This window comes from Idiotropiscis lumnitzeri, unplaced genomic scaffold (assembly GCF_059441095.1).
Source record: "Idiotropiscis lumnitzeri isolate Australia: NSW breed Sydney's pygmy pipehorse unplaced genomic scaffold, RoL_Ilum_1.0 HiC_scaffold_27, whole genome shotgun sequence".
Taxonomy (NCBI): Eukaryota; Metazoa; Chordata; class Actinopteri; order Syngnathiformes; family Syngnathidae; genus Idiotropiscis; species Idiotropiscis lumnitzeri.
Genome location: NW_028283565.1, coordinates 1,661,647 through 1,671,079, shown reverse-complemented (window position 1 = coordinate 1,671,079; position 9,433 = coordinate 1,661,647). Strand labels below are relative to the sequence as shown.

At 41.6% G+C, this 9,433-nt stretch overlaps 1 long non-coding RNA gene across 1 annotated transcript; it reads left to right on the top strand.

Annotated features, from left to right (window-relative positions):
* The first annotated feature begins 1,176 nt into the window (after positions 1 to 1,176).
* On the top strand, positions 1,177 to 4,270 carry LOC148315975 (uncharacterized). Its single transcript, XR_015840471.1, has 4 exons — positions 1,177 to 1,315; positions 1,974 to 2,093; positions 2,694 to 2,857; positions 4,088 to 4,270. It is a non-coding gene; the product is annotated as an uncharacterized LOC148315975 (long non-coding RNA).
* Positions 4,271 to 9,433: the final 5,163 nt, after the last annotated feature.

The window sequence follows — 9,433 nt, the reverse complement described above, 5'->3', positions numbered from 1 at the left end:
TTTTACGTTTTAGTGTCCAGTTTGAGTTCGTCATTCTCAACATTAATCAGGTTGTAACGGTACATTTGGGCAACAAACCTACGATTAACCATCATCTTTGTCATAAAAATAATGCAACATGAACAGACTAAACATAACAAAATGAAAACTATAATTATCCCTATATATTGTTTTTTTAAATTCTTCATAGTGGTCATAACATCAATAATTGTTTCATTTTTATTAAAAATTTAAATGCAGTAATGTACTCCAATCAAGGCTGATATTCCTTTGTTATGTACGTCATTCATTTCCAAACAATATCTAATCTTTTTGTTCTGTGGCTTCAACATATTTATCATCTCATCAATATTAGCACCACAGAGTACTGAGTTTCGAGATCCTCACAATAGTCGTTCTCAAAATGATATATTTTTTTATCAATTTAGCTTTGTTAAGGTAAGATATTTTATTGACAATCTAACATTAATATGCAAAGAACATGTACATTAGTACGAAATGTAAAAAAAAATTGTGGTGGGGGGGGTGCGAATTGTTTTCTTCTTGGTAGGGGGGGCATGACAGGAAATAATTGAGAACCACTGGTCTAGTCACACACCAGCTCGGGTTCATTCCCTACCAGAGAAATGACATTCCATGTCCCCAGAGCTAGGCGCTTTATGTTGCCGGGGATTGGACTGCCTTTGACTGCCTCCTAGCTCAAAGGAAACCCAAATTCTTTGGTCCCGCCCACTGGTAGTGAGCCGAAGCCCTTGTATTAAATAATAAATAAATACATAAAATAAAAAAATTAATAAATTTAAAAAACGGACCGATCCACTGCTTGGGTTAGTTTGACCCACCTTGAGATCCGTTCCCACTCAGTGACAGTGTCTACAAGCCACTGCCACCAGGCCAGTGAACCGACGTCCAGGCAGTGACAAAAAACGTGATCAAATTACATTGCTCATCATAAGGTGTTTGTGAGACGCTCTTTGTATGTTTCCTCAATTAAGACCTGTTTTCCATTGGTGTATTTGAAAAAAGTGGTGAACCTGTTAAATTCACTACAAAACGTTAAGAAGATGAAAGTAATGTTTGAAGGAATATTATTTTTCTATCGACATGCCGGCGGGCGGGCACAGATAGAGAGTGATAAAGCAGCACCACCCGCGCGGGGCGTGCTGACGAAAAGGCAAGCGCTCCTCCTCTCATCGCGTCCTTATTAAGACAGAAAAAAGACGCTGTTGAATTTGACCTATTCGCAGTTCGAGCAGGTGCTTAACGCTGGAGAATATCACCACTTCGAAGTTCGAACTGCTGTTGAAACGGAGAGGTAAGTGTTTTTCGTTTGTTTTTATTCAAAACATGCCTCGAGTGCATTTGTTCATGGTTAGAGATAGTTGTGTGGAAAACACTATACAAAGTAGCACCATGGATGTGGGCCTACAACACTGGCCTAGCAAACATGTGCTCCTACATCGACATAATTGACGAGCTCCAGTTAAGCATTGAATAATTATAAAACGTCATGGTGCTTTTACTCATTTAAAGAACTAAACCGACGCGTATTTTCATCCGGTGGTCAGGTTTGCATTGAATGTGAGCACGAGGGACGCTAGCTTGTTGCGTTAGCTTTGCGGAGCTAACAGCTTGCACTTTTGTTATAGAACAACAGAATGCAAGTACCATGATAATTTCTGTCATTAATTTTTGTGTAAGACACGATGTTCACTGGTTAATTACATGATTCTTAAAGCAAAGGTTACTGTGAATGCAATTTTGGTAAGATTTTTGTAGTCACACTGCATAAATCTGTCTGTCTGTTGTTTAAACTTCAATATAAACTATTATGGTTGAAATCGTTAATTGGGATGGAGGGATTGATATTTTTTTAATTTATAATTTATTTTTCTTACACTGATATTGTTAAAACTCCATTTAGCCTATAGTATTAATAATTCTCAACACAAAACTGTCTTTTTTCTTTATAGAATAAACAATGCCTTCCCTGAGATGCAGGAAGTCCCCAAAGCAGGATACTATTGAACATGCAGTCAAGGGTCTGGACAAGACTGCAGAGTTAGAAGCGAAGTATATAAACTCATTTAAAGGTATGATGTTAACGCTTTTGCTAAGATATATTATTGTTTTCTGATAACCAAGCTGACATCGTTTTTTAAGTGGTTATTTTACATTAAGAGTGTCTTGACCTTTTCTTTTGTCAGTTTCAAGTTATTTCAGTGAGCGTGAAACCTGATGGTAGGAGTTCTATCTAAATTAAGGCTGTACTTGATGACGCCCTCCGGCATTTTTATACCACAATAGACCGGTGAACAAGTCCGATATTGATAGTCTAGTGTAAAGCACGTTATACGTCACAGAGATCACGTGACGCGATCCAATATGACTGTGTATACAGTGTATGTCATTGTTATGAAACTAAATAATCTTAAAGTTTTTTTTTTACGTAACCAGGTGCCATTGACATTTGTACTTTCAGTCCTAATACATACTGGCTAATGCAATGCTGGAAAATGAATTTTGGCTGGTCTGTTCCTTTAAAATCATAAAGAAGGGCTCTGCTCTATCCCTCACAAGAAGCAATGTTTCAAACCACCCTACATTAGTATAGTGGCCCAAATGAATATGATGACTCCTTATTTGTGTGCTTAAAAATATGACGAAGCTATCTTGATTTCCCTGTTAACTAGGTCGAGGAGTATTTACCAAGGCCCCTTTCAGGAAAGACGACTTTATTCTTTATTATGGAGTACAGAGGAAAATTGATAGATTCTGATAAATCTCAACGCAGCAAGATGGATGGAAGAGGCACTGTCTTTTTGTTTGACTTCCGCCGGCAAGAAAAAACTTGGAGGTGAGGCAAAGATTGAGATGTTATCTTATTTTTGTTTTTATTTAAAAAAATAAACACATACTCATCCCATAAGTGTTAGGGGAAAAATCATTCTCTAAGCAAAAATGTATACCGTATTTTCGCACCCAAAAGACGCGCCGTGTCAAAGGGCGCAACACCTGTTGAGGCCGCTATTTCTGTCTTTGTAACATATACTGGACGCACCGCCTGACAAGACGATAGCACAGCTGCTGTTAGCATAGCATGAACTTGGCAGAGCTGCCCACACTGACACAGCCGATAGCAGCCTACTATGCCCCAATAACATGAGCAATCACCCCATTGTTGCAGCAGACGCCAAGTCTCTATTGACAATAGCTGACAATGGCTCAGGCCAATATTAGGTGCATTGGCAATAGCCTACAAAGCAACGTCAGGGGAGGGACTTGGCTGCTCACCACACACAAAAAATAAAAAACTCATCATACAAGCAAACAATGAAACATAGAAATAAGATTAACACAAACATGTATTTCTCATGCCATCAATATACCCAAAAAAAATGAAAATAATACAAAAGCCACTCAGCCTTAGCTAATTCAAGCAATGCATTCTGGGAGCAGAGACCCACAATCCCATAGCTGTTTAGAGAGATTTGCATGGCTGTTTAAAGAGATGTGCTGTTATGCTTTGGACTTTTTGTCTGTTGTCTAAACCTGGGACGTTTCTTGCTTGCAATAACATAAATGATAAGACAGACTAAAACATTGTGGACAGCTGCCCTTTGTCCAGCTTTTTCCAACACCATCACCCAAACATTATAGTCAGATGGTGTATTTGTCACGGTCGATTGTAAGCATGGACAACTCACTCTTTGCCCAGCAGGGTGTGCTAACATGCACTTCCAACAGCTCGTTGATGACAAGGGCTGATGGACGTGAGTGGTACTTTGTCCATTTAATGGACGCATCGACTGACAGGGCGCTTTGTTTGCTTATGACTGCGAAAATACGGTAATTACTTTTATTCATGCGTTGAATCTGTACAAATGAAAATATAGACCATGAAGTCTCAAAGACAAGCTGTTAATAGGGTCTGATTCCAATAGAAATTTCTTGTATGATTTGATTTAGAAGATTTAAAAATTGTGGATTTCCTATTTTTATGTTTTGTGTACACAAGATTGTCTCAAAGATTAATTTCTGACATTGATTGAATAATTGTTTTTTTTTTTTTTAAATCTATTTTAAGTGTTGATGCCGCTCAAGAAGATGGCAGTCTGGGAAGACTGGTTAATGATGACCACATGCACCCCAACTGTAAAATGAAGAAGAAGACAACAGAGGACAGACCACACCTCTGTCTGTTTGCGCTCCGAGACATTGATGTTGGCGAAGAAATAACTTAAGACTATGGACCAGCTGGCCTTGGAGAACACAGGTTTGTAAGATGCATCTTTAAGTACAATAACAGAGCCCACTTGTGGTGTTCTGGTGATGTAGTTTCCAATTAGTTTGGCAATCTAATAAATGTATGTTGAGGTTTCTATGGAAGTTGAACATGCTGACTGACTGGGGGAGTTCTCCATTGTCCACTATCTGTAATTCAAATTTGTGGGTCTGAGTCAAAGTTTGGCTCTTCAGGAACAACGAACTGGTCAGGGAGTGACAGTATTACAAAGTTCTGCGTTACTCTTTTCTGGGCGGTGGCCCTGTTAGGCCATCATATGCCATATTGCAAATATCCCCATTGTGGGACTAATTAAGGACATCTTTATGTTGTGGTTTCCCTACCAGAACCAGCACCAACCCTGTATATTCATGATATAAAACACTGTTTCAATTTGATATTTAGCCTTTCTATACTGTAAAAATAGAAGACCCCAGGCTTTCCTGCGCTCCCTTGCCCAATTGGTGGTGTTCAGGAGACAACCTGGGACTGAAATATCAGTCACAACCAGTGTTGTTTTCGTCACTGATGACTATGACGAAAATACTTCGTTAACGCCCCTTTTTTAATGACGATGACAAGCTAAACGAGGTTCTTTTATGACGAAAACATGACGTGATGTACATGAATTTTTTTCGTTGACGAGACAAAATTGTTAGCATGTGGTTCATAAATTATTTTATGTTGCTTTTAGTGAAATAAAGCCACAACAGTTGCCCAACAAAATGTTTTGCTTCTCTGCTTATTTTGGAGCAGTGAGCATTGATTCCACTGTTGCCACTTTTTTCTGTTTGTAATGAAGAATCCTTTGTAGTCCATCCAAAAGTCTTTGTTATTGGGTGGAAACCTTGAATGCCTTGTTTTAACTCAAATGGACTTAAACCCATCCATCCATCCACCCGTTATCTGTACCGCTTCTCCTCACTAGGGTCGCGGGGGGTGTTGGAGCCGATCCCAGCTGTCTTCGGCAGTAGGCGAGGTACACCCTTGAATTGGTGTCCAGCCAATCGCAGGGCATACATAGACGAACAACCATCCACGCTCACACTCATGCCTAGGGGCAATTAGAGTGTCCAAGCAACTTGCCATGCATGTTTTAAGAATATGGGAGGAAACCGAATTACCCAGAGGAAACCCACGCAGGAAGGCCGGAGCCAGAATCGTACCTACGACCTCAATATTGTGAGGCCATCCTGCTAACCAGTTGGGCCACCGTGCCGCTTGGACTAAAACCTTTGTGAATAAATTGACGAAAACTAGGGTAAAACTTTTTTTGCGTTTCCGTCGATTAAAACTGGACTAAAACCCTTTTTTTAGTTTTCGTTGACTAAAACTGGACTAAAACTATAACGAATTGGGATGACTAAATGTGATGTAAACAAATCAGCACTTTGTCCAAATGACTTGGACAAAATCTAAAATGCCTGCCAAAAACAACACTGGTCACAACACGTGTCTACAGAAGATTAATTGGCATGGGCGAAATTAATTAGTTTTATTTCATTCATGAGCTTTTGTTTTGTTTTGGGTGGCTAAGGCTTAAAATGTGTAAAAATCTAATCCAACCTCAAATATAATTAATTCAATAGATTTATGATGCTACTAAAACATCGAAGCAGCCTCCTCCAGGCTTTACAGACTCAGAAATGGAGGTATGCGTATCGTGTACTCATCCTGTCGTGTCTCGAGATGTTAAAATTGCAGTTAGATAGACGTGTGCTGATTAGACAAGACTTCTAATATATCTGGTGTCACAGGATATTTGTCAGTGAATGTGTATGTCTGGTTTGAGGCTCACTCAGCTTTTTCAGAGTTTTGTGACGTTTTGGCAAAAGGCGTGGCTATTACGGTGCTGAAAAGTCCGATTGTACTTTGTGGCAACAAAAGCTCCGGCAACATGACTCAGATGATCCTATCTTCTCGAAGTTGTACACATTTGAGGATACTTCAGCCCTGAAGACATCTACCAACTTATTTTTCATTGTAGTAGTAGCGCCCCCAACTGGTAAAAGCTAATACAAGTTATTTTCTTGGATGTTTTTCTCCGTGCAACTCAACAAGGTCACCCTCATATATGCTCGGAGGACTGTTTCGGCCATGAGGATGTCACAATACGAAATTCATCCTTTTTCGTGAAAAGTTGTGGGAGTGGCATTGCACTGTTTGGCAATAAAACAACGCTGATTATGAGGTTCTAAATATGAACGACAACTCGTGAAACTTGACACACACATCAGGCAGAGCAAATTTATCAATATTTTATACGTTAGTTGTGCAGCTTTTTTGAAATGGCTCGCCATGGCCCTCGAGAAATGTTCAAAAAAGCAGCCCTGGTTGAGTGTTTCACCTCGCTTTTTGTAAATTTTATGGAGTACAGTGAACCCTCGGTTATCGCGGTTAATGGGGACCGAGACCACCCGCGGAAACTGAAAATCCGCGAAGTAGCGGCGCACCTTCAAAAATGCTTAAAAGAAAATACAATATATATAATAAATATATATATATATATATATATACGGGGAGAGAGAGAGAGAGTGAAATTCATGTTATAACAAAAAAACCAAATTATTATTAAAACGTATTATTTTTTTATTCCCCAGCCATTCTTTTTGTATTTATTTAATTACTCCGACTTTTACCTGCTGGTACGCCGTCCGGTGTTCCCTGTGAAATGAAAGGTGGCATTCTTTAATTATTTATTTATTTATTCATTTATTCATTCATAACTGACAGCTTCGCGCTCCGTTCGTGTCCGGGCGGAAGAGGTGTTCCAATTCGGCTTAACTGTGACACACGCCGGCCCTCCTCCCCCGGAGCTTCCATTCGGTTAAACTTAGGGGCCGCTTGGCACCGCCCGTGCCCGGGGAAGGTGCTCCTCTTCGGCTTACTGTGACGCGAGCATGCCCGCCTCCTCCGGAGCTTCCATTCGGTTAAACTTAGGGGCCGCTTGGAACCGCCCGTGCCCGGCAAAGGTGCTCCTCTTCGGCTTACTGTGACGCGAGCATGCCCTCCTCCTCCGGAGCTTCCATTTGGTTAAACTTAGGGGCCGCTTGGAACCGCCCGTGCCTGGGGAAGGTGCTCCTCTTCGGCTTACTGTGACGCGAGCATGCCCTCCTCCTCCGGAGCTTCCATTCGGTTAAACTTAGGGGCCGCTTGGCACCGCCCGTGCCCGGGGACGGTGCTCCTCTACGGCTTAACTGCCATGCACGCCGGCCGGAGCCCTGGTACGGTCCGAACCGTGCGAAACGTCGCCACCGATCGTGTCCGGGGGAACGTGCTCTTCTTCGTCCACTCTCCTCTTCGCCCACGCTCTTCTTCGGCGCACGCCGGCCGTCTAACCGCTCCAGCGCCCGTCGTGCCGCTCGGCGAAACTACAATGCCCCCGAATATTTTTTATACCCGCGAAGCACTGAACCCGCGAAAGGTGAACCGCGAAGTAGCGAGGGTTCACTGTATGTATAAGACCAAGACCTACAAAAAAGTCTCTTGGAGCAATGAGCTAGGTTTTACAGGAAGTCGGCCATTTTGAATTTACTTAAAAGGGGCGGGTCACCACAATGGACTTTGTGTAGAAATTATTATTGGGGCCCGAGCAGCGACCGCGGCGAGGTCCCTATTGTTTATGTAGAAATTATTATTAGGGCCCGAGCAGCGACCGCTACGAGGTCCCCATTGTTTTTGTGGAAATTATTATTATTATTATTATTAGGGCCCGAGCAGTGACCGCTGCGAGGTCCCTATTGTTTTTCTAGAAATTGTTATTAGGGCCCGAGCTGCGACGGCTGCGAGGTCCCCATTGTTTTTGTAGAAAATATTATTACTTTTATTATTATTATTATTATTATTATTAGGGCCTGAGCAGCGACCGCTGCGAAGTCCCTGTTGTTTTTGTAGAAATTATTATTATTATTATTTTTCCGATTGTACGATCGCATTTTTGACCCCGAAACATGCACAAAAACTCACCAAACTTGGCAGTCTCATCGGGCATGGCGAGAAATTTGATATTTTAACGTCTAATATGAACAGGAAGTGAGTTATGAATTTTTGAAAGTCCGACTTTTGCCCTTTTTTGCATGTTTACAGGGGTCATTCTTTTGCACCCTGATCCTAAAGGCTTCATCTGATTGCCTTAAAATTCTGTCTGTAGCATCTTAAGACCTGGGACAAACACTGGGGCTAAAATCTTTTGTTTCCGAAATACTATATGACGGGGCGGGGCTTCAAAGTTTTCACTTAAGATTTCCTTCGCCGCAATGGACAAAATGCTTAATAACTCTCCTGCACATGCTGCTAAAAATCCAAAACTTCACATGTACATAAAGAGTCGGTACCTGAAGACATCTATATGTTTATATTCTGTTATACACCTTGCGCCAATCAATATCATTTTTTACATTTTGACGTACTGCACGGTGCCTTTTAACGAATCCGATTGAAAATTGGCTAGAAAAGACTCAAGACATTGATCTTACTCTATCCCTATTTTTGTGACTTTCCTTCGAAGGGCGTGGCTATTGCGGTGCCGCAGAGTCTGATTATTCTCCGTGGCAACAAAAGTTCCTGCAAAATGATTCAGATGATCCATCTTCTCGAAATTTTTCACATTTGAGGATATTCAGGCCCTGAAGACGGCTGCCAACTTATTTTTGATCGCAGTGGTAGCGCCACCAACTGGTTAAAACAAATACAAATTATTTTCGTTGATGTTTTTCTCCGGGCAGGTTCACAAAATCTACCTTATATTTGCTCGGATGAGTGTTTAGGCCTTGAGGATGTCACAATACGAAAGTCTTTCGCCTTCTTCAGAGTGTCACATGATGGTGTCTTGTGACCCGTCTTTATCAGCTGATGTTCCATGAGGGCGTGACTTACCTGTCACAAGAATGAAGGCAAGTCACACCCCCCGCTGTCCGTTCACTCCGCCAAGATGCTGCTCTAGGTGGTAGAGAGGATGAAGGCTCCCTTGTCTCTGTTCATGGTTTTTATGCCTCGCTTGCAGATCTCAATGGCCTCTCTGATCCAGCGCTGTTGTTTGTTCTCTTCGGTGCGGATGACCCTGCCCTTCTCCCGGTCCATGATGTGGTTTTCCCTTTTGCAGTGGTCAGTGATTGCTGATTTGTAATGTTCATGTTGTGCTTGTTCTTT